Source organism: Canis lupus, chromosome 5, assembly GCF_011100685.1.
Source record: "Canis lupus familiaris isolate Mischka breed German Shepherd chromosome 5, alternate assembly UU_Cfam_GSD_1.0, whole genome shotgun sequence".
Taxonomy (NCBI): domain Eukaryota; kingdom Metazoa; phylum Chordata; class Mammalia; order Carnivora; family Canidae; genus Canis; species Canis lupus.
This window is the reverse complement of record NC_049226.1, coordinates 13,072,128-13,096,417: the sequence shown is the minus strand read 5'-3', so window position 1 is coordinate 13,096,417 and position 24,290 is coordinate 13,072,128. Positions and strand designations below refer to the sequence as shown.

Here is a 24,290-nt window from a genome sequence, read left to right as displayed (position 1 = left end):
ACAAGCAGGTAAACAGCATCCAGCAGCATTACTAAGAGACTGCATGCCCACGCGCTCAAACGTGGTGACAAGGACTTGAAGAACTAGCTTAAGGGGGATCAGATGAAAAATAGTTCTGTACAGAGAGATTTTTCTTTGCTTCTTCCCTTTCCCCTTATGTAGACTGAACAGTGTGTGTGTGTGTGTGTGTGTGTGAGAGAGAGAGAGAGAGAGAGAGAGAGTTTAGCACAGACCTGCAGGATCTGTCAGTGCTCCTTATGCCCATTTCAAAAGAGAGAAGACACTTTGCATTATCACTTCAGCCTTTCTCCGTGCTGCCAGATAATATTGCTGGGTTTAGTCCTCTGGCTTAGTTCTCACCGAGTGATCTTTGATGTAATTTATTTCTAAGCCAACCGTATATGTAGACGCATGAAGTAAAAGGTGTTTTTTCCCATTCCCAGTTGAGTGTTAAGATGCCTGAGCTGACTTCTTAAAACCTCTTCCCCTCCATGCCCATCAGCTGCAGAGCAAAGTTCCTCCAGTGCTAAGAAGTGACCAGACAAAACGTAAAGCCGATAGTGTTACTGAATACACCCTGTAAGAACAAGAGCAAGGCAGGTCAACTTCCATTTATGCTTCATACTTATCAATGCCCCTGTCCATTTTTGGCAGAAAACAGTGTTCAGAAAGGTCAAGACAATGGAATTGTTAAAATTTGCTTGGCTGGGTTGGCCAATAAAGTAGAGAAGTCAGAAATAACATTTTTATTCAGCTAGCACATCTTTTGTTCCAAATAAAGCAGCAGATTTGCTGAGGCTGCCATTATTTCCAGAGGATTTAAGGTCCTCCCTGATCCAGCTCAGGCTGATCTTTCAAACTTCTCCTGACACCTTTCTTACCTACCTCCTATCCACCCTGCAGTCAGACCATACCACTTCCCGTTCTGTCTTTATCCTGTTTATTCCACGCTTTTCTTCTAGGTCTTCACTTGGGTGGTGCTCACTCCTGGAATGCCCTTCCCAGTCATCTCTGTATTGCCAAAGTCCACCTATTGAAGAGCCAGCTCACATTATCATCTCCCCTGTGAAGTCTTCAATGATCCCCATCCCCAAAGGAGTGAGGAAATAACCTCCCCTTCTCCTGAACATCCCCAAACTTTTTAAATGGCCCTTAGCACTTCCCTCAATGAATTCTATGTACTTGATACGTATGTTGTTCTAATAACCCCCACACCTACCAGAGTAAGTCACTTCAAGTGCAGAGAAAATGCCTTTTTCATCTTTTATTCTTTCAGTGTAGGATTCCTTGTGCAAATTGAGTTCCCATGAAGGAATGCATGAGTGAATGAGGCAAATTCAACCGAGACCAATGTACATAAAAATGCTATGAGCAGGACACGGAGTGGCAAGGATATGCTAATACACCCTTGATCTAAAGCAATCATGCGTAGAACAACTTAATAATTTATACCAGGCAAAAATATGATTTCCCTTCTTTTACTGGGCATGAACCTTGTATGGAGAGCAGGTTGGTAACATTCATAGGCTGGTGGGGTGTTGGTTCCAGTCGATAGGTACAAGGGAATATCTTTTTCCAGCTGTCTACACACCTTCTCTATAGGTTAGAAGGATGCAGCCTCCTGACTCCCATGCCAGCTTTGGAAAAATCAATAAGCCTTCTCCCTTCTCTCCTCATTATCCTCAAAAAGTGATTTCCGCTCAAAATAAAATTACCAAAACTTGGTTCATTTCAATAGAAGTCCATCAAGGTCGTACTTGCTTAGAACAAATAGGACCGATCTTCTTTACCAAAATAATCAAAATCAACTTCAGTTTCTTCATACTTGTCAGGAAAACCAAAATATTTCCCCTTGGTGGTTTGCTTATAAATGTAAAACCATCATAACAGTTTGAAGGTCAACAAATTACAACTCCAGCATGCAGACTGATTACCATATGAGAAGTCTAGTCAGTTTTGATGAGTTGAGAAAAAATGCTGTTTTTCTTAACCTATATTTTAAGGTTTAGGTTTTTGAATAATTAAGTAATACACATGCATTATAGAAAATTTGGGAAATTCAAAAAGGAGAAAAAAAAAGGAACACAAATGGCACTACCTAAAGAATATCAGTATTAAAATCTTGTCTTCTAGTGGTTTTTATGTGTTTTTGAATCATTGTGATCTTACTATGTGCTACTGCATTATTATCTTTCTCTCCATATACACTGAGCTTATCCAACAAGAGCATGAACTACTGGAAGGCAGAAATTAGGTACCACACTTCTCTGGGGTCCCTGGAGTAGCAAAAAAATAAGCCTTGCTCAATGCTCTTAGCCATAGTAGGTGCTGGAATAATGAGTGGCTTAATCACTGACTTGTTTATCAGTCAATGAAAGAATAAAAAATCTAAAACAAGGTTCTTGTCCTGGAACGCTTATAATTTGTGTTAAAAGGCAAGTGCACAAAGCATCCTCACCCAGGACAATATAAGACTAAATGTGGAGTGAAGGATGGGATACTTGAAGGATATTTCGAGGTGACAGGTGGTAAGGAAAGTGACCTGGGTGGGACATACCCGAAGAGGGTACCCAAGATGGAATAATCTGAGGTGGTTTTTTTCCCAACTATCCAATAAGCCCCCAATAGAAGTAGGTTGCTGTACCTCCAACCAGTTCCCATTATTCTCTCCAGTGCCAAACAGCCTCTCCATCAACTGTCTCATAGGACTCGCTATATTCTATACAAGCTAAAGAAACCAGAGCTCCTCTCTCTGCAGAGGGGAATTACCCAGCTCATGTTTCCTCCCAGCTCTGGGACAAGGAGGGAATTCTAGGCTATGTAGCCATGCGGTGGATACCTTTCTCTGCTGGTAAACCTACAAGAAAGGGTTTTTTTTGTTTTGTTTTTTTTAAACTTTTCATAGTTCTCTTTTAAGTTTGTCTGCTCAGGTGGAAGCGCTGAAACAGTACTCTCTCCTGCCTGGTTATCTGATCATTGTGGTCTCAGGGCCCCCATTATACAAGCTGTGCCGGAGCATTCCAGAGCTGGGTAACTTGCCTTAGCTCCAATGGGCAGCATGTGAGGGACACCGTGGGGACCTCGGGGGCTTCTCAGATGGCCTGAATTCAATGACTAGTTCCCAGCTTAATCAATAGGGGCGTAGCAATCAGGTGGATGTAAGTCGGGCTGGAGCTGAAGGATTTTCAAGTAATCGTATTGGAGGATTGCCGTGGGTATAAAGAAATGTATAATATCAAGCCACATTTGGCATGCTCCAGTGAAGGTTGTGGCAGCTTGTCTGACAGGGTGCCCGCCTCTTTAACAGCTCTTTTAATTCCAGATGAAATGAAAATTCCCTCCTTAGTAGTCATTAAGGCTCCAATTTTATTTCTCATTATTAAACCATGAAGTTGGCCAAAACATTTAAATTAAGCAAAATGAAGAGATTTATGGGCAAATTGGAGCCTAGGTGAAAAATTGAAGCATAATCTCCGAAGATTAAGAAAAACACAATAACCACACTGTTGGAAAAAAAAAAAAAAAACAAATCTCAGAGTAAACAGGGGGAAATGTTCTTTCTTATTTTTCCCAAAGAACCAGCTCTTTAAAATTGAGTTTTTAGATGATGATTTCATGCTTGGTAATACCCACATGATTTGAGAAATGTTGGAATAAGACTTAAATGGTATTTTAGTCTCCGTGCAGAAGTGGAGAAGTATGTCAGATTGATAGCCCTAAGCAGCCAACAGCCTCCTGTGGAGAAAGAACACTGTGGAGAGGGCAACATGAATTATTTCAGATCCCCCTTGCCCTAAAGACAGACTCCTGCTAGGTGGCCAGTGTGGGGGTCAGAGATTAAACTTGTTTGATCTTCAGTTTCTCCACTGAGAGTGTCAGGAAGGCGCAGTGGTGCCAGAGGGAGGGATGTTTCCAGCCAGCTGAGTGTCTGTGGTTAGGCGCAGGGCTGAGGCCCCCGCTTATCCTCATCACAGGCCGCCTTCCTCCCTAAAGGAGAATGCTGCTGCAGGGGCAAATCTGAACTGCTAACTGAACAACGGAAGGTTACAGAGCCAGCCACCTCAGCCAGCCACCCACCATTGAAAGCATTTTAATTTAAGGCCAAAGAGTGTCATGGATAATTGTAATCTCATCTGTTGGTCCTAAATCTCTTCCAGCAGTGAGGAGAGGCAGTTATCTTAAGGGCAGTGAGGACAGTGATTGCTCCTTGGGGGCTTTCAGAGAAAAATCCATTTACTTCCAAACCCCACGCTAAGGCTTTCCCTGAAGGTAAGTGGTATGATCTGGAGGTTAGTGTTAATTACTGCTAGATTCCTACTGTCCCCCAGATAGTGCATCTCCCCCATAAATCTCCTGTGGTCCCCTAAGTTGTCAATAAGAGTGTACGACATGGAGCTAATCATCGTAAGTCAATTGTTACCCAATAGCAGAGACAAGGCCTGGGAGAGGTCAACTTTTATGAAGGCATGGAGGCTCACGAGAGGTGCGGGGCCAGCACGAAGGACCCTTGGGGGGCCGGGGGTTGTGGGGAAAGCTGCTCTCAGAGACAGAGGAGTGGGGGTAGGGGAGGAAGGGAATGAATGTCTTCTTCGATGTCTGCTGTGTTCCAGATGTTATAGGAGGTGCTTTCACCTAAGCGATCATATTTCATCCTCACTGTAACTCTCGAAGGCAGGCACTCTTATCCTCTTCGCAGAGCTGAGGAATTGGAGGCTCAGGGAGCAGAAGTAAATTGCCCATGTGCAGAAACCTTTCCCAGCATGGATGTAAACTCGTTTGCCACCTTCAAAGAGCATGCTCTGCTCTTTCTGCGGCATCATGCCAACTCCCTGGAAATGAAGGAACAGGGGGCTTGTCTCACAAGTGAGTCAGCCAGGATTCACCTGCCTAGAAGCCGATGAGGGAAACTCCCTTTATAACCCACCCAAGATCAGAATGGAGGTAGGATCTCTACATAAGAACAGGAGCCTGAATTGATAACCAGATTTCAGTCCCCTCAAGATTCACCTTTCCCTTGGAGTCTTGTCACCATCACTGTTGCCATCTTTGTCTCCAGGGCCACTTCTGCTCTTCCACAAGTCAGACTCAAGTGTACTTAAGACTCTTTCCTTTATTCCCTGTAGTAGAGCAGCACGAAGGCTAAAGTTATGAAATAAGACTCAATTAAAGGCTCAGAGGTAACGAAGGGAAAATAAACACAGATTAAGAGCAACTAACTAATCAGGCCTGGGGGCTGGAACTTTTCTCCAGAGCCTGGCCCAGCCTCACAGGGCCCATTTTCCTGCCTGCCTCTGCAGGGCAGGGGCCAGCTCCTCCACCCTACCCCAAGCATCCAAGAACATTTTCAGGCATGTCCAAGGAAATTCAGCACACTGCTTAAATTCAGTCTTCACGTTTCTCCATTTTTTTTAAAGATGTACTTATTTTGGAGAGCAAAAGAATACAAGTAGAAGGGGCAGATGGAGAGGGAGAAACTCAAGAAACTCTGATCTGAGTGCAGAGCCCAAGTGGAGCCCCATATTACAACCTGAGCTGAAACCAGAAGTCCTGTGCTTAAGTGGCTGTGCCAATCACAGCATCCCACCCCCACTCTTCCCATTTCTAAGCAACTACTTTCCTCATGCAGATGGGTGTCAGTCTTGACTTATTTATTGCTAGTACCAAATGAATAACCCAGTCTGAAGAGAAAAAGGTCAGTAGCATAGGAAAAGGGGAAGAACTGTTTATAACTTGTTAAAATAAGAACACCGGTGACATTTTATTATTTATTTATTTTTATTTATTTATTTATTTATTTATTTATTTATTTACATTTTTATTTTTTAATACAACCGCTCAAAGACTGGCAGCAACTGGTTTCCTTGACCACCGTCATTGGGACCTCATTGAATAAATTCTTCTCCTGCATTATCTATTTCATTTAGAACAAGCCCTATTTTCACAGAGCTACCAAGTCAGCCATTATCAAATACTTGAAGTATTTCAAAACTAGAGTGGAATATTTCACACCCATTAGGAAGGCAAAAATAAATAAATAAATATCCGATAAAACCAAAGGCTAATGAAGATGTGTGGTCAAAGAAAGTGTCTCCTCCATCTACTGCTACTCAGAGTGTAAACTGGAGCACAATTTGGCAATAGCTAATAAAGGTAAAGATGAGAAACACACAGTGAATCATCAATTCTGTTTCTTAGCATGCACTCTAGAAAAATTCTTGGAAATGTTCACAAGTAGACATGAACAAGAATATACGCTGCAACAGTTTGTAATAGCAAAACAAACAGACCTTTTTTTAGGAAACTGGAAAAAAATCTAAATGTACACCAATAGGTGTACAAACAATTCACAGTTGTGAAAGTGGATAACTAGCTCTCCATATTTCCATATGGATAAGCCTTTACAATATAATATGGAGTGGAACTCCTGCCTCCCAAGTGAACTATACAGTCTCTCAAGTTTAATCACAGACCAGGAAAGATGTTTGCTCAACTATTCTTTCAAAGCAGTATTAATTATATGGACATGGCCACAGCTAGATATTTTGAGAGGTTGAACTATCGGTCTCACGTCAGCAAAGAAGCTTTTCCTTAAGGAAACCACTCGTGGTTTTGAGTGCATCTATAATATGTGGAAGGTTGCTGTACAGTGCTGGCATGGACTGGCTGTGTGCTGAAGATATGAAACAGGTGCAAGCAGGAAAACAAATCCCCAAAGCAACTCCCTATCACAAATGCACAAAAGGGGCAGTAACCTCAGTAAAGGAATTCAGATAAGTGGTTTTTAATGAGAATGTGTTAGTCAACAGAAATCTGGACTAGACTATTCAAGAACTCAGACTGCACTGTTGCTACCAACAGAGCAAAAGAATTGAGAAGTGCTTTCTCCCTCTCTACTAGAGTATTAACTCTACTCAAAAGATCAACAGAGTGATTTCTTTTTTCAAACGATGTTTAGTCCTATGTGCCACTGGGAAGAAAATCATACAAAATAGGGATTGTAAGAAACCAGGGGAGAAAGGAACTCCCTAATTAAATGGTGGAAATATAGAGGTGGCATGGTACGGTGGAAAGTCTGAACTGGAGCCGCAATCTACTCCACTACTTATGAGCTCTGGGCAATTCATTTCATGGTTATATGGGCAAACCTTGCAAATATTGTGCAAACTCCAGACCACCACAATAAAGCACATCAAATGAATGTTTCGGTTTCTCGGTGCATGTAAAAGTTGTATTTACACTTTACTACAGTCTCTCAACTGTGCAATAGCATTATATCTAAAAAAAAAAAAAAGTACGTACCTTAATTTAAGAATACTTTATTGCTAAAAAGTGCTAACCATCATCTGAGCTTTCAGAGAGTCATCATCTTTTTGCTGGTGAAGGGTCCTGCCTCAGTGTGGATGGCTGCCAACTCCTCGGGGTGGAGGTTACTGAAGGCTGGGGTGGCTGTGGCAAGTTTTTAAAATAAAACAACAATGAGGTTTGCTACATCAGGTGACTCTTCCTTTCATGAATAATTTCTTTGTAGCATGAGACGCTATTTGATAGCATTTTACCCACAGTAGATGGTCTTTCAAAACGAGTCAATCCTCTCAAACCTGCCATTGCTTCATCAACTAAATTAATGTAATATTTTAAATTCTTTGTTGTCATTTCAACAGTCTTCACAGCCTGTTCCCCAAGAATAGATTCCACCTCATGAAACCACTTTCTTTGCTCATCTAGAAGAAGCAACCCCTCATCCGTTCAAGTTTTATCATGAGATGGCAACAATACAGTCCCATCTTCAGGCGTGACTTCTGACTCTAGTTCTCTTGCTGTTTCCACCACATCTGCAGGTACTTCTTCCACTGAAGTCTTGGACGTCTCAAAGTCATACCAGAGGGTTGCAATCAAATTCTTCCAACTCCTGTTAATGTTGGTATTTTGACCTCTTCTCATGAATCCTTCTAGAGGTTTTCAATTAACTTTGCCTCGCTCGACAGAGAATCATTATCTATGGCAGCAATAGCCTTATGAAATGTATTTCTTGAATAATATGACTTGAAAGTCCAAATGACTCCTTGATCCAGGAGCTGCAGAATGGATGCCGTGTTAGCAAGCATGAAAACAACATTAACCTCGTACATTTCTGGCAGAGCTCTTGGTTGACCAGGTGCATGCATGAACAGTAATATTTTGAAAGAAATCTTTTTTTCTGAGCAGTAGGTCTCAACAGTGGGCTTAAAATATTCAGTAAACCATGTTATAAACAGCTGTGCTGTCATCGTGGCTTTGTTGCTCCATTTACAGAGCTTACGGAAGAGTCGATTTAGCATAATTCTTAAGGGCCCCAGGATTTTGAGGGGTAAATGAGTATTGGCTTCAAGTTAAAGTCACCAGCTGCATGACCCCCTAACAAGAGAGTCAAACTGAACTATGAAGCCAGGCACTGATTTCCTTCTAGCTAGCCCTAGATGGCATGCTGAACTATCTGTTTTAGCGTAGCCACCTTCACTGACTACCTTAGCTAGATCTTCTGGATAACTTGCTGCAGCTTCTACATCAGCACCTGCTGCTTCAACTTGCACTTTTAGGTTATGGAGACAACTTTCCTCAAGCCTCATGGACCCACCTCAGCTAGCTTCACACTTTTCTTCTGCAGCTTCCCCACCTCTCTCAGCCTTCAAAAAATTGAAGAGAGTCTGGGCCTTGCTCTGGATTAGGTTTTAGCTTGAGATTTGATCCTCTATCCAGACCACCATTTCCTCCATATCAGCTATTCGGTTGTTTCACTTATCATTCATGTGTTCACTGGAATAGCACTTTCAATTTTCTTCAGGGACTTTTCCTTTGCACTCACAACTTGGCTAACTGGCTCAAGAGGCCTAGTTTTTCTGCTGAACTCCACTTTCAACATGCCTTCTTCACTAAGTTTAATCACTTCTAGCTTTTTTTTTTAAGATTTTATTTATTTATTCATGAGAGACAGAGGGGGGTGGCAGAGACACAGGCAGAGGGAGAAGCAGGCTCCATGCAGGGAGCCCGATGTGGGACTTGATCCCAGGACTCCAGGATCATGCCCTGGGCGGAAGGCAGGCACTAAACCGCTGAGCCACCCAGGGATCCTTCTAGCTTTTGATTTACAGTAGGAAACGTGTGAATTCTCCTTTTACTTGAACACTTAAGAGCCCATTGTAGGGTCATTAATTGGTCTAATTTCAATATTGTGTCTCAGGGGATAGGGAGGCCTGAGGAGAAGGAGAGAGAGACATGGAGGAACAGCTGGTTGGCGGAGCAGTGAGAACATGCACAATATTTATCAATTAAGTTTGCCATCTTATGTGAGCACCCCAAGACAATTACAATAGTAACATCAAAGATCACTGATCACAGATCATTGTAAAAAAATATAATGAAGACGAAAGCTAAAAATATTGCTAAGAATAATCAAAATGTGACACAGAGATACGAAGTGAGCAGATGCTATTGGACAAAGGCCATGATAGTCTCACTCAAGACAGGGTTGCTACAAACCTTCAATTTGCAAACATCTGCAAAGCACGATGAAGGTCAGTAAGAGGAGGTATGTCTGTATCCTCTGATGTCTTATTTTGTAAAATAGAACCTCTCACAGTGTTACTGGGAGGATTGCAGAGATAATGCATGTAAAAGTGCATGTGTACAGGGCTTAGGAAATAAGAAGAGCTCAATAAATGGTATAGAGTTTGTGACGATAATTATTATCCTTCAGGCTGCTACTACTCACTGCTATCAACTATACCCTTCTTCTAATATTTATGCTGCTGATGGGAAAGGCATAGGAAACTTCCAAAGTGATCATAATTTAAGTCAGTAAAGCATTTACTAGCAAGATGTAACTTCCTGCACTCAGATGATAGCCAATCAGTCCATTTTATTAATATAGTGCTTTCTGGATTCATTTTGACTTTATTGTTTGCACATTATTGATCAGCTGATTATGTAGACTAGACTGGGCCCCTGCAGAATTATTCTCACAGAGTTACCCTTTGGTGAGATGCTTCTAGCTGAGCTGGAGGGGCTTTATGGGGAGCCCAATGAGCCTCACTGACTCTACTGTAAAGACTGTGTTTGGGTATGATGTTCGCTGCATCATATTGTGTCCATTTCACCAGGCCTCTAGGGAAAGGCCGCCACCTGACTTCAGTGCCAAAAACAGCTAAAAAAAAAATCCCTCGAGCAATTGGTTTGATCCTCTGGGTACTGTGAAGAGATGAGGTTCCTTTCCTTTGAACACATATCTGGGAAGCTCAGCGTGAGGTCTACAAACTGTTGTCACTGTGTTCATGTTCTAGACCTCACCTTGGAGTTATCTTTGCTCCTGCTTCCCTTTTCTCTTCTTCTTTCACCCTGATTTTAGCTGGGAAGAGACATATAGGACATACATATATACCATAGAGTGCTCCATACTAATCTACGACAGAAATTATGTAGTGTTGTCATTCTGGGTGGTGTAAGGATAGATTAGTATACAATAGACTCATCTGGTTTAGCTTCTCCCAGAGGCCTTCCTATGCACACATTAAAATGCAGCTCTTTAAAAAGACAGTTAAATTGTTAACTCCCACCTAGGTCCTAAGTGTTTTCCCAGTACATCATTTATAATATGGTGTCGTACCTCAGGAGATGAGGTATTGAAGTGCTGCTTGAGACATGCTGGGAAAACTCTGGAAAATAACTTGCTAAAAGAAAAACAGTTCAGGAAAGCAATTTTATGTTCCATTTTCCTGGTGGGACGCTCTCTGGGATGGGTTGCCATTGTTTATGTGTAAGCAGCAATCTATTCCATGTGCTGAAAGAAAGAGTAGCGCAGTGCCAATCTGAGATGTTAACCAGCAGCACTCAGCAGATAATTTATGGGGCAGAGAGTCAAGGACTCCTGCTTCCACAATCATTGTCATTGTTATGCATGAAGGGCCACCATTACACTTTCTGACTTTTGCTCTCTGGTGTTTCTGCTTGGAAAAACAAACAAACAAAAATATATATATTTGCCATAGGTTCAAAGGCATATCTTAAGACATTCAAATCACATGCCTTATCCCTGACTGAGAAGAGGACACCCAATTCAGCATGATGATCCAAAGTGAGGTAATGGGCCTCCGTTCTGAGCCATGCATACTCCCCTCTTTTAGGAAAGGCACAGAGACACTTCCTTCACCCCAGACTAATTTGCTTCATAACTGTCTGTAATTCTTTTTTTTTTTTTTTTTCCAAATCTTTTTGAGCAAATCCTGGTGAGGTGCTGTGGAAATGGATGTGATGTCATGAGGGAAACATGTGAGGAAAGATCCCTTCTTTTCCCTTCATCTCCCTAAAACACTGGACTGCATGGTTTCTCTTTTAATTGTGGAATTAATGGAGAAAAGGAGAGAGCTTGGTCTTGTGGAGGAGAGGTCCTCAGAGAAGTTCCTCAGGAACATGTAGAAGCAGAATTAACTGCCATAAAACAGGACATAGAAATCTCCATTCTTTTCTGAAAATGCTCAAACAATGGCTTGTGCTTCATTCCCTTCAGAACAGGTTGCCTGGATGGGGGCCACACAGCCTAATGATTGACCTGTAGGCTCTGGAGTCAGGCTTCTGGGTTCAAATCCCAATTCTACCATTTTATATTGTGTGGCTTTCAACAAATTGTTGCAGTTAATTTCACTAAACCTCATTTTTCTCAACTGTACAATAAGGATGGTAATAATAGTACCTGCTTCATAGCATTGCTGTAAGGATTAAATGAGATAGTCTCCATAAATAAATTAGTATAGTACCAGAACATATTAAGCACCAAAATATGTCAGTCATTAGTATTTATAGGACCAAAGTCATTTTAAGGATGCTTGATCCACAAATTTTTATTTATAAGATGTCTTTTTAGTGAAAAATGATTCTTCATGTTCCCACATAATAGGATCATAGTGTTGAGTGATTAAGAATTAGTATTTTTAAAATTACAGATACTGACATACATTTTTTAAGTGGCTATATGTATTTAGGCACTGTTATTTATTCAGGGATTGGTGCACACGGGGATTTGCAGATCCCTCATCAAGTCTGAGTCCAGAGTTAAGGAAACATGGCCTTCCTGCAATCAGTCCGCTGTGTTCTGTGGAATAGTAGGGTGCAGTGACATGTTATAAGGTATTCTATGACAAAAGGCTCTGAGACCAAACATGTTTGGAATATGCTGCATGAAATAAAGTTAAACCATTTTCTCTACTGCAGGACATCTTGGAGTATTTATAATGCAAATATGTGCAGTGACTCTCCAAAAGATAAGATGCTGCTTTTCCCATATATTTTTGACAAAAGGTGTATGTGTGTGTGTGTGTGTGTGTGTGTAAGAGCACCTATAGCAACTTCAGAATATGAGCACTTGGAAACTCACTTTCACCAGACCTCTTTTCACTGGCAGAAATGCTCAGTAGCTTCTAAAGTAGCTATCTAAAATTCACCTGCTGCTTTACTACTGACACCAACACTGCTGTTGCCCTCCTTGCTACCTACTTTAGAGTGCCCCTCTTCTTAAGATACTACAGCCCTTTAAAGAGGCTTCCCAAAGGGTTGCTTCACTCTCTGAGTTTATAGACTCTTCCATGAGGAAAGTTGAGGAAAGTTCCCAAGGCCTCAAAGAGTCTCCTGTATGTTCTATGAGTATTCCTTTCTGCACACCACAACGTTGTGACTTAGAATGATCTAGCCACCTTGACTCTTACCTTCCCCAGGCAAATTTCCTTCCTATCCCAGAAGCTGGGGAAATATTTTCCCCACCTCTTTTCAGTGTGCTTTAATTCCAGTGTCTTCTTATCCTGTTGACAATAGGAACACCAACTTCTCATCCCATAAGACTCACAGGAACCTATTGCATGTTTCTCTGGATGGCAAACATAAACCTTTTTCCTATTCATTTGTTCATTAAACGAATATTTATAAAGTGCCTGAGTCAGACATCTGTGGAGTAGTAATAAGTATATTTTGGAGGTAGACAGCGTTTGGTAGAGTCAAGAATGAATTCCATATTACTAGTTTTGGCAGCTGGTGTGGAAAGTGGTACTGTTTACTAAGATGTGAAAGATTAGATTGGGAGAGGAAACAGGGAGGGGTCTGAGATTCCTTTGACCCATGTTAAATTTGAGATGGCTAAGGACTATTGACATGGAAATATTAGAAAGGCATTTGGAAATACAAGCCTGGGGGTTGAGAGATGTCTGGGCTGGTGATTTAGAATTCATCGGTGAAGATGTTCTTTAAATCTCTGGCAATAGACATGATCTAGGGACAAATGAGAAAGGACAAGGAAAGAAGAGGCCCTAGGAACCTTTGGGAACTCTTATTATTTGGAGGTAGGGCAGAGGAGGATAGACTAGTCAAGGAGACTAAGAAGGAGCAGCCAATGTGACAAGAAAATCAGGAACAAGTAATGTCCCAGAGGCTAGACAGAAGGGAGAGCTTGAGTGAACCAAATGCTACTGTGAGTTTAAAATGAAAACAGAAGTATCCATTGGTCACCCTCACAAGAATAGTCAGTGGAGAGTACTGGAAAGAGAATCCACATTGGAGTCAACCCAAGAGGAAATGGTGAGAGAAAAAAAAAGGGACAACGAGTGTAGCAACTATTTCGAAGAAACTTTCCAGGGAGGGGATCCCTGGGTGGCTCAGTGGTTTAGCACCTGCCTTCGGCCCAGGGCATGATCCTGGAGTCCCGGGATCCAGTCCTACATTGGCCTCCCTGCATGGAGCTTGCTTCTTCCTCTGCCTGTGTCTCTGCCTCTCTCTGGGTGTCTCTCATGAATAAATAAAATCTTTAAAAAAATAAAATAAAATAAAACAAACTTTCCTGGGAGGGGAGCAGAAATATAAAGCAGTCAGAGAAGGGGTATAGAATGTGAAGTAAAGAAGATGGGAAATACTAGAGCATGTTTATGAGAATGATCCAATAGAGAGGAAGACATTATCAAATCATGAAAAGAAGGGGAAAACCAGAAGGTAGAAGACTTTGGGTGGATGAAAATAAAGAAATCCAGAACACAAAGGGAGGACCTGGCCTTTGATAGGTGGAGGGATACAGCCTCCATTTGAGCAGCAGAAGAAACAGGGACAAGTGCAAGTCTTTGGGGGGGAGGTGTAGATAGATAAATAAGTTCCTATTGATAGTATTTATTTTTACTAATGGTCTAAAGTGAGGTCATCTCCCTAGCAGGAAGGAAGGCAGGGATATAGTGCATCCAGTCAGCTCAGTTGTGTAATTTTCTCTAGCAACACTCAGCTCCTCTGGTTCTAGCATAGTTAGGTTCACCCTCGGGAACCACACTTGGGAATATTTGCAAGGGGGTGGGTATAGACCATGGAGCCTAAACTCTATAGCACCCACTACCCACTATAGCAGCTGGTACACAGTGGACAATTATGAACTGATGAAGAATGTACATCTCCCCTGACATGGCTCCCATAACTTGTTTATATATCCTCAACAAAGTTGGAAAATTTAAGTCTTGTGAGTGGAAAGAGTATTTGGACAGGGACTCAGATTCTATAAATTCTTGAGTCTTGTCCTGCTATAGTCATCTAACCAATTTTTCACTTTCTTTTCCTTATTATGGTATTTGATGTACATATATATCAAATACACACACACACACACACATATATACTCATACAAGGGACAAGGACATTCTTTATTTCTTGTGAGGTCTTTGCCTTAAACCTTTCCCTTGAGGAATGTGGTCCCTAAGGGAGGGAGGGGTCACATATATAATAAGTTACTTGTCAAATCTATAATAGAAGAATGTGGAAAGTACTTGGAAGCATAATGGAAGGAGCAATTTAATTTTTTTCTGGTAAATGGGGATGTCTTCACAGAGGAATTGACATATGAGCTCAGACTTAAAAGACAAAGGTTTCATTTAAGGCTTAACTATTCAATAGAAACTCACTTTCAAGAATAGAAAGAACTTATAATAATAGCTAACACTTATTGAGTGTTTACTATGTGTGTGTCAGACACTAAGCACTTTAATATTTTATTTATTTTTTTTAAAGATTTTATTTATTTATTCATGAGAGACAGAGAGAGAGAGAGAGAGAGAGAAGGAGGCAGAGACACAGGCAGAGGGAGAAGCAGGCTCCAGGCAGGGAGTCCAACATGGGACTCGATCCTGGGTCTCCAGGATCCCACCCTGGGCCAAAGGCAGCGCTAAATGGCCGAGCCACCGGGGCTGCCCGCACTTTATATATTTTAGCCATTTAATCTATAAATAGGTTCTATTTTGACTTCTATTTTTCTGATAAAGGTTAGAGAGATTGATCACTCTGCTACTGAGAGGCCCAAATGGCACTCAGACCAGATCTTAGTGACACTACAGCCCAAGAAGAGGAAATAGCACCAGCAAAAACATGGGGAAGGTGAAAGTGCATGAGATGCCCTTGTAAGGGAAAGCAGACTGATCAGGGGCAGAGTGGGGAGAGAATAATACAGAAGTAGGGCACAGACAGGAATAGGAAGAACAATGAAAACTAAGCCAGGAAAAATGGGTTATACCCAGATTCTAGTCCTCAATTATGAATGAGTTTTCTGGTTATCTATTTGCTGTACAACCAACTTCCCCAAACTTAATGGCATAAAACAATCATTTTATAAATGAATCATAAACTTGCTGGGTCAGGAATTCAGAAAGAACACAGTGAGATGGCTTGTCTCTGCTCCATAATGCCTGGGGCCTCCACTAAGAATATTCAATGTTGAGGACTGGAAATATATGAAGGCTCGAGGCTCACTTACTCACATGTCTGGTTGTTGATGTTAGCTGTTGGCTGAGACCTTAGCATGGTTTTTGGCGAGGATTGTTGGAATGCCTTCCATGACCTGTCCATGTGGCTACATTGGTTTCCTCACAACGTGGTGGCTGAGTTCTAAGCACAGCTGTTCCAAGAGAACAAAAGCATAGTACATGGCATTTTACTCCACTGATTAAGGCAGTCCAAAGGCCCAACCCAGGTTCAGGGAGAGAGGACACAGTTTCCACCACTCAGTGGAAGAAGTGTCAAAGAATTTGTGACATACTTTAAGATTATCACAGAGTCAGTAAATGAGGTCATTAACTAAAGAGAGATCTTTAATTTTATGAAAAACTAGTCTGCTACCACTGAGGTGATGTTTATTGCTATACAGCTTCTTCACATAAAGTATGGAATAGTACTCATTGTTCTTCCAAAGTCTCTCCCAAACCTTTCTTTTTCTCATTTCCTTTCCCCTTTCTATAGGCTACCTTACTTCCCTCATTTATAACTTTACATGAGAAAAGCCAACTTTAGAAGAATCATATAGGAGTACCTTGAAGATTTTTAGAGAAAAATAGCTACAAAATTCTAACAAAAGCATAATGAAATAACATATAACAGAACTTCATATTGAAGAGGATTATCTTCCCAGTTCCTCAATGGTTGGCTGAATCTTTTGGACTAACATTGTGTATGATATTTTTAATTGTACTCAGTGTTATTTCAAAATTGGTACAATTTTTTAAAATGACATATTCACATTGCTCAGTGGAAACTCCTGAGGTAGGTGAACAGCTAAACCTTCCAAGACAGATGGATACCTATGAGCAATATTTAATCTTAATTACAAGCAGGTTTATATATGACATGTTCCTGGCTTGGAAGCAATGCTTACTGTGACACAACTTCGCTGAGCTAAATGGTTACAGAGAGTGGAGAACAAACAGCTGCATTATTGTGAGCCAGGATTTAAATCATGCCTAAGAACACATTTGATTAGATGCTTCTATGCAGCTTCAATTGTGCCTACAAATGATTCTTTAAAGTGTAACTCAATAATACAATTACTAGTTCAATTACATTCCAACATTCTTTATTAATTTGTTTATTTCACAAATTTAGTTGCCTAACTACCATGACCAAGTCTTGTGCTAGTCAGTGAATGCTATCAACAAACTATAGCTCAAGAAGTATGCCATTTTTAGAGAGATTCTCACTTTCGTGATTACTCTTTACTGAAGAAAATACCTTGGCTTTGCATAAAATTTATCTTTAGAAGCTAAAGGAGTAAGTGCATGAAAAGCAGGGAACAATATCTGGCTCGAGCAAGGACTCAATGCATGTTTAGCTACTATTATTATTAAACCCAAAATGCTCACTAAAATTTTCTCAAGTTCCCATACCCATTCTCACTGTATTTCTTGAATTATGTCAGGGATTAGTAAAAATGGCAAAAAGATGTCATGGTAGGGATCCCTGGGTGGCGCAGCGGTTTGGCGACTGCCTTTGGCCCAGGGCGCGATCCTGGAGACCCGGGATCGAGTCCCACGTCGGGCTCCCGATGCATGGAGCCTGCTTCTCCCTCTGCCTGTGTCTCTGCCTCTCTCTCTCTCACTCTCTCTCTCTCTCTGTGTGACTATCATAAATAAATAAACATTAAAAAAAAAAAGATGTCATGGTAGAAATGAATTGGCAACTTCCACTTCTAGTCTCCCTTTGAAGATAACTAGAACAACTGGACAAAAAAATTTTTTTTAATTCGTAGGCATCAGATAACTAGTAAGGTAAGGAAAGAGGTCAAGAACCAAGGGAAGATAGAACCCAGAGAGGCACTGTGGCTGTTTTCCCCTGCTGGTGTCTGCTAATTCAGGAATAGACAACTGAGAGGCTTATAAACTGAGCAGTGTTTTTCAAAACCTCATGAGATTAGGAATACAAAACTGAAGACAACAATTTGTCCAAGACCTGACAAGGAAGGCCTTAATAATACACCATGTTTTGGTTAGGTCTCCAAAGAACTACTTCTTGGAAGGAAGGATGAACTGGAATAAGACTAGCTCACAAAGATTTTGAAGCCTAGATTCAAATAATGTCTGAAATTGGATTAGAGTGCTCAGAGATTACTGGTGCCCTAGTTTCTTGCCCAAGGCTAATCTAAATTCTTTCTGGAGAAATACAGCCATGTCCTTGGGCCTTAAATTATTGCTATAATGTTTAATATACAATTCATGTCTTGTAATTAAAATTAATCAGGCATATGAAGAGATAAGAAAACATGAAAGAAAGCCAAGAGAAGCAATGTAAGATTTATAAGTCCTTCAAATAATAAGCTATTAGGCACAGACATTAAAATAAATATGATGAAATATTCAAAAAAAGATAAAAGATTGAGAATTTGGGCAGAGAACTTATAAATTATAAAACTCAAAAATTAAAAGAACTCAATGGATGGATTGTATTGCAGATTATAGACACCTGAAAAGAGAATTAATGAACTGGAAAATAGGTTAGAAGAAAATATCTATACCAGGTTGTAGAGAGAGAGAAATAAATGAAAAATTCCGAAGACACAGAAGATAGATCAGGAAAGTATAACATACGTGTAATCAATGTCTCAGATGGAAAGAACAAACTGTCATATAGTTGGTAAAAATTTTTCAAAACTGATGACCTTCCAAAAGAAACAATGGATGGTAGGGGATAATGGAATGATATTTTCAAAGTGCTGATTAAAAATATCTGCCAATCTAAACTGGTGCAGCCACTGTGAAAAACAAAAGGGAGGTTCCTCAAAGAGTTAAAAATAGAACTACCCTAATGACCCAGCAATTACACTACCAAGTATTTATCCAAAGGATATAAACATAGTGATCAGAAGGGGTACATGTACCCCCAATGTTTATAGCCGCAGTATCCACAATAGCCAAAATATGGAAAGAGCCCAGATGCTACTGACAGATGAATGGATAAAGAAGATGTGGTATCTATATAAATGGAATATTACTCAGCCATCAAAAAGAATGAAACCTTGCCATCTGCAATAACTTAATGGAACTAGAGCATATTATGCTAAGCAAAGTAAGTCAGAGAAAGACAAATACCATATGAGTTCACTCATGTGTGGAATTTAAGAAACAAAACATGAACATAGTGGGAAGGAAGAAAAAATCAGATAAAAACAGAGAGGGAGGTAAGCCATAAGAGACTCTTAACTATTGGAAACAAACTGAGGTTGCTGGAGGGTAGGTGGCTGGAGAGATAGAGTAACTGGGTAATGGGCATTAAGGAGGGCATGTGATACAATCAGCACTGGGTGTTACATGCAACTGATGAATCACTAAATTCTCCTTCTGAAACTAATAATATACTATATGTTAACTAAATTGAATTTAAATTTAAAATTTTTTTAAAGAAAATATCTGCCAATATAGAAGTCTAAACTAACAAAAATATATTTTTGGAATACAAAGGTTAAATAAAAACCTTTACTTAAGACAGAAGTGAGAGAATTAACAACCTCTGGTCCATTGCTATAAGAAATACTAAAGGGTGTTTGTCACACAAAAGAAATGGTTCCAGAAATAAGGCTGTAGATACTAGGAGAGAGAAAAAGCAAACATTTTGAGTTATATCAGGAAAACAGAAGACTAGGAAGCTCCAAGATTTTGTTTCCCCACAAACGATAAAAACAAACAAACAAACAAACAAAAACTATCTGAATAAACTTCGTAGGAGCCTTGAAAACAATGAAAGGTTTACAGCAACCAATCATACCTAATCAGGGAAAAAAATATTTAAAACTATAGGAAAGCACTGTGGTGCTTTTGTTCATCCTTGTCTCACCATCTCCCTGATGTAGTAGTGACAGTCTTGGTTCTCCACACCAGCAACCCAATTCTCCATGTTGAACCAAAGGGAGAACAGACCCTACTTGAAAATTATGGTGTACTCAGTTCTGATGTGATTGACTCACTCATTTCTGCCTTATGTACATGTTTGGGCCATAGGTGGGGAAACTGATGGGCCCTGCTAGTAAAAGCTATAAGGGGGCTATAAATCCACAGATCCCCCCCAGGCAAGAGATTCTAGGTGGAGACATACAATATAGTATCAACAACTTGGGGAAGAAAATGTGGTAAAACTCTGGAAAATTAGGACATTCAAAAGCAATCCACATATACAGAGGAATTTAGAAGTCATACACATGCCCAGAAAAAAACCCATTCTCAGAAAAGTCTTGAGAGGACTTTAAGTTTTCACCGTAGGCTGATCCCTAGGCTCAGAGCAAGTACAGCTAATCTGTAAAGGACTGCTCAGCACAGACCCTGTCTTCAAAGACTGGGAAACAAGGTTATTTTCTCTGTCTGTCTGTGTGTGTGTCTCTCTCTCTGTCTCTGTCTCTTTCTCTCTCTCAGTGCATGTGTGTATTTCTGTGTCTGTTTATCTGTTGTTTATTGGTTCCTAGCTTTCAAGGAAATCTCCATCAAAACATTAGCTGAACATGAAAACAGACAAATGAGCTCACATGACAAGGAATAGTTCTTCCAAAAATAGTTTGTAAAAGCCTCAAAACAGGGCAGCCGGGTGGCTCAGTGGTTGAGCATCTGCCTTCGGCCCAGGGCCTGGTCCTGGAGACCCAGGATCGAGTCCCACGTCGGGCTCCCTGCATGGAGCCTGCTTCTCCCTCTGCCTGTGTCTCTGCCTCTCTCTCTGTTTGTCTCTCATGAATTAAAAAAAAAAAAAAAAAAAAAAAAACTGAAAAAAAGCCTCAAAACAAACAAATCTTCAACAAGTCATAGCCTTCAACAATTAAAAAAAGAAAGTGAATCCTAGGTAAGGGTGAGAACCTCATTTATAGAATTACCACATTATAATAATCAAATGTCCAACTTCTAACAACAAATATTTACAAGGCATACAAAGAAACAGAAAAATATAGCTCATTCAAAGGAATAAAGTAAATTGATAAACCATCCCCAAGGAAACCCAGATATCTGACTTACTAAAAAAATAAAAAAATAAAAAAAAAATAAATGAAAAAGGCTTTAAAACAACTGTATTGGTGGCACCTATGTGGCTCAGTCAGGTAAGTATCCTACTCTTGGTTTCAGCTCAGGTCAAGATTTCAGGGTTGTGAGAATGATCCCTGAGTTGGGCTCCACGCTGGACATGGATATTGCTTGGGATTTTCTCTCTCCCTCTCCTTGTGCCCCTCCCCCAACACAAGTGTTCTCACTCTCTCTAAAACAAAAACAACAACAAAATTGTCTTAAATATGCTCAAAGGCCTAAGGGGAAAAAATGGACAAAGAACTACAGGAAATCAGGATAACAGTATATGAATGAAATGAGAGTATCAACAAAGAGATAGAAAATATAAAAAGGAAGCAAACAGAACAGAAATTCTAGACCTGAAAAGTATAATAACTGAAATGAAAAAAAAAATTACTACAGGGGTTCAACAGCTGATATGTAAACAGAAGAAAAAAAACTCAGTAAACTTGAATTTAGGACAGTTGAAATTCTTTAGTATGATGTGCTTATCATGCATGATAGGAGTCCTAGAAAAAGAAGAAAGGAAGGAGCAGAAAGATTTTTCAATGAAAAACCTTGGGACAACACTCCCCTACTATGATAAAAGGTACAAACTTCCAAATCCAGCAATCTCAACAAACTCCAAGTAAGAGAAACACAAAGATGCCCACACTAACATACATTATAGTCAAATGTTCAAGGCCAAATACAAATAGACAATCTTGAAAGCAGAGAGAAGTAACACATCACATATAAGGAATCCACAATAAGATTATCAACCAATTTTTCATCAGAAACCTTGAAGGCCAGAAGGCGGTAGGATAATATATATTCAGTGTGCTGAAAGGAAAAAACCTGTCAACCATGAACTCTATATTTGAAAAAGTGTCCTTCAAAAATGAGGGAAGAGGGGTTCCTGGGTGGCTCAGTCAGTTAAGTGTCCGACTCTTGATCTCAGCTCAGGTCCTGGATTTCAGGGTTGTGAGTTCAAGCCCCATGCTGGGCTCTATTCTGGGTGTGGAGCCCACTTTAAAAAAAAGTATTTTAAAAAATGAAGAATTAACACATTCCCAGATTTTAAAAAGCTTAAAGTTCATTACCACCAGACCTGGGTTAAAAGAAATGCCAAGGGGAGTTCCTTGGTAGGAAATGAAAGGATGCTCTACGGTAACTTGAAACCGTATGAGTATATAAATTCATGGGCAAATATGAAAGTTACTATTATTGTTATCTTGGTTTGTAACTTCACTTTTCATTTTCTATAAGATTTAAAAGACAAATGCATGAAGGACACCTAAGTTGGCTTAGTTGGTTGAACATCTGACTCTTGGTGTTGGCTCAAGTCATGATCTCATGAGTTGTAAGATCCAACCCTGCATCAGGCTCGCTTGAAGATTCTCTCCCTCTGCCCTTCCCCCCACTTGTGCTTCCTCTCTCTTTCTCTCAAATAAATAAAAATCTTTTAAAAATAATAAACGACAAATCTGTGAAATAATTATAAACCTTTGTTAATTAGAACATAGTATATTCAGATGTCACAAATGACATCTAAAGATAAAATGAGGGGAAAGCTATAAAGAAATAGTCTGTATGCAAATGAAGTTAAGTGGGTATCAACTTAAAAGAGATTAATTTAGGATATTATATGTAAGCCCCATGGCGACCACAAAGAAAATATCTATAGAATATACACAAAAGGACATGAGGGAATCAAAACATGTCACTACAAAAAAAATCAACTAAACACCAAAGAAGGCAGTAATGGAGGAAATAAGGAACAAAAATTCTATAAGGCCTATAGAAAACAACATAATGGTAAAATTAAGTCCTCCTAATCAGTAAGTTCTCTTTGTAAAAAGATGTATTTAATTATTTTAGAGAGACAGAGAGAGCACAAGCAGAAGGGGCAAAGGGAGAGAAACTCAAGCAGACTCCCTGCTGAGCCCAGAGCCGACAACATGGGGCTTGATCTAAGGATCCTAAGATCATGACCTGAGCCGAAATCCAGAGTTAGATGCTCAACAGACTGAGCTACCCAGGTACCCCCTTATCAGTAAGTACTTTAAATGTAATTGGATTAAATACCCCAAGAAAAAGACATACATTGGCAGAATTATAAAAAAAAATAATCCAATGACAGTCTCTAGAGAGATTCCCTTTATATCTAGACACACTTAGGTTGAAGGTAAAAGGATGAAAAAAGATACTCTGAGCAAGTATCAAGAAGAGATCAGGGGTGGCTCTACTAATATCAGACAAAGTAGACTTGAAGTCAAAAGCTGTTACAAAGAAGAACATTGTATATTGATCAAAGGGTCAATTCATCAAGAAGCTATAACAATTATAAACCTATATGCACAAGACAATGGAGCTCCAAAATACATGAGGCAAATATTGAGAGAACTGAAGGGAGAAATAGACATCTCTTCATTAATACTAGGAGACCTCAGTATCCCAGTTTCAAGACTGGACAAACAGGAGAGCACTAAGGAAAGTGTCTTGATCCATTTGGGCTGCTGTAACAGAATGCCATAGACTGGATGGCTCATAAGCAATAGACATTTATTTCTCACAGTTGTAAAGGCTGAAAGCCCAAGATAAGGTACTGACAGATACCATGTCTGTTGAAAGCCCACTTCCTCACTCATAAATGGCTATCTTCTCACTGTGTCTTACATGGTAGAAAGAGAAAAGGAGTTCTCTGGGGTCTCTTTTGTAAGGGTATGAATACCATTCATAAGGACTCCAACCTCATGACTTCATCACCTCCCAAAGGCTCCACCTCCTAATAGCATCACATTGGGATTAGGACTTCAACATCATAAATCTGAGGGAGACATAAACACTCATTTCCCTGCAGAAACAGAGAACACTGTGAACCAACTGGACCTAACAGATATTAGAGGAATACTCCACCCAACAGTATCAAAATAAACATTTTTCTCAAGTACACGTGAAACATCCTCCAGGATGGATCATCTGTTAGGTTACAAAACAATTTTTAATAAATTTTAGAAGATCGAAATATACAAAGTCTGTCTTCTTGTCATAATGGAATGAAATGAAGCCAATGGCAGGAAGAAAACAGGAAGATTTACAAATATATAGAAATTAAACAATGCACTCAAACAAATCAAATGGGTCAGGAAAGAAATCACAAGAGAAATTAGAAAATATGTTGAGATAAATAAAATAAAAACACAACATGTCAAAAATGGAAAGTAGTGAAAGTGATGCCAAGAGGGAAATGTATAGCTGTAAATACTTCCATTAAAAAAAAAAAAAAAGATTTCAAACTAACAACCTAACTTTATATCTTAGGGAACTAGAGAAAAAAAAGAACAAACTAAATCTGAATCTATTAAGTGGAAAGAAATGATAAAGATTAGAGCAAAGATAAGTAAAATAGAATATAGAAAAATAATAAAGAAAATCAAGTGAAACCAAGAGTTGTTTCTTGGAATA

General features: G+C 39.8%; 1 long non-coding RNA gene across 6 annotated transcripts in view; it reads right to left on the bottom strand.

The window, feature by feature from the left end:
• Nucleotides 1–4,396: 4,396 nt before the first annotated feature.
• Nucleotides 4,397–24,290, bottom strand: part of LOC106558791 — a 29,227-nt gene continuing 9,333 nt past the window's right edge. For 5 of the 6 annotated variants that reach the window (XR_005359145.1, XR_005359144.1, XR_005359148.1 and 2 more), the window contains 3 exons: nucleotides 15,798–15,934; nucleotides 5,008–5,139; nucleotides 4,397–4,829 (listed from right to left, as the gene is read on the bottom strand). This is a non-coding gene — a long non-coding RNA (uncharacterized LOC106558791). Of the gene's footprint in view, nucleotides 4,830–5,007; nucleotides 5,140–15,797; nucleotides 15,935–20,317; nucleotides 20,434–24,290 lie in introns of those variants that run through there. The other variant, XR_005359149.1, reaches the window with a different exon arrangement.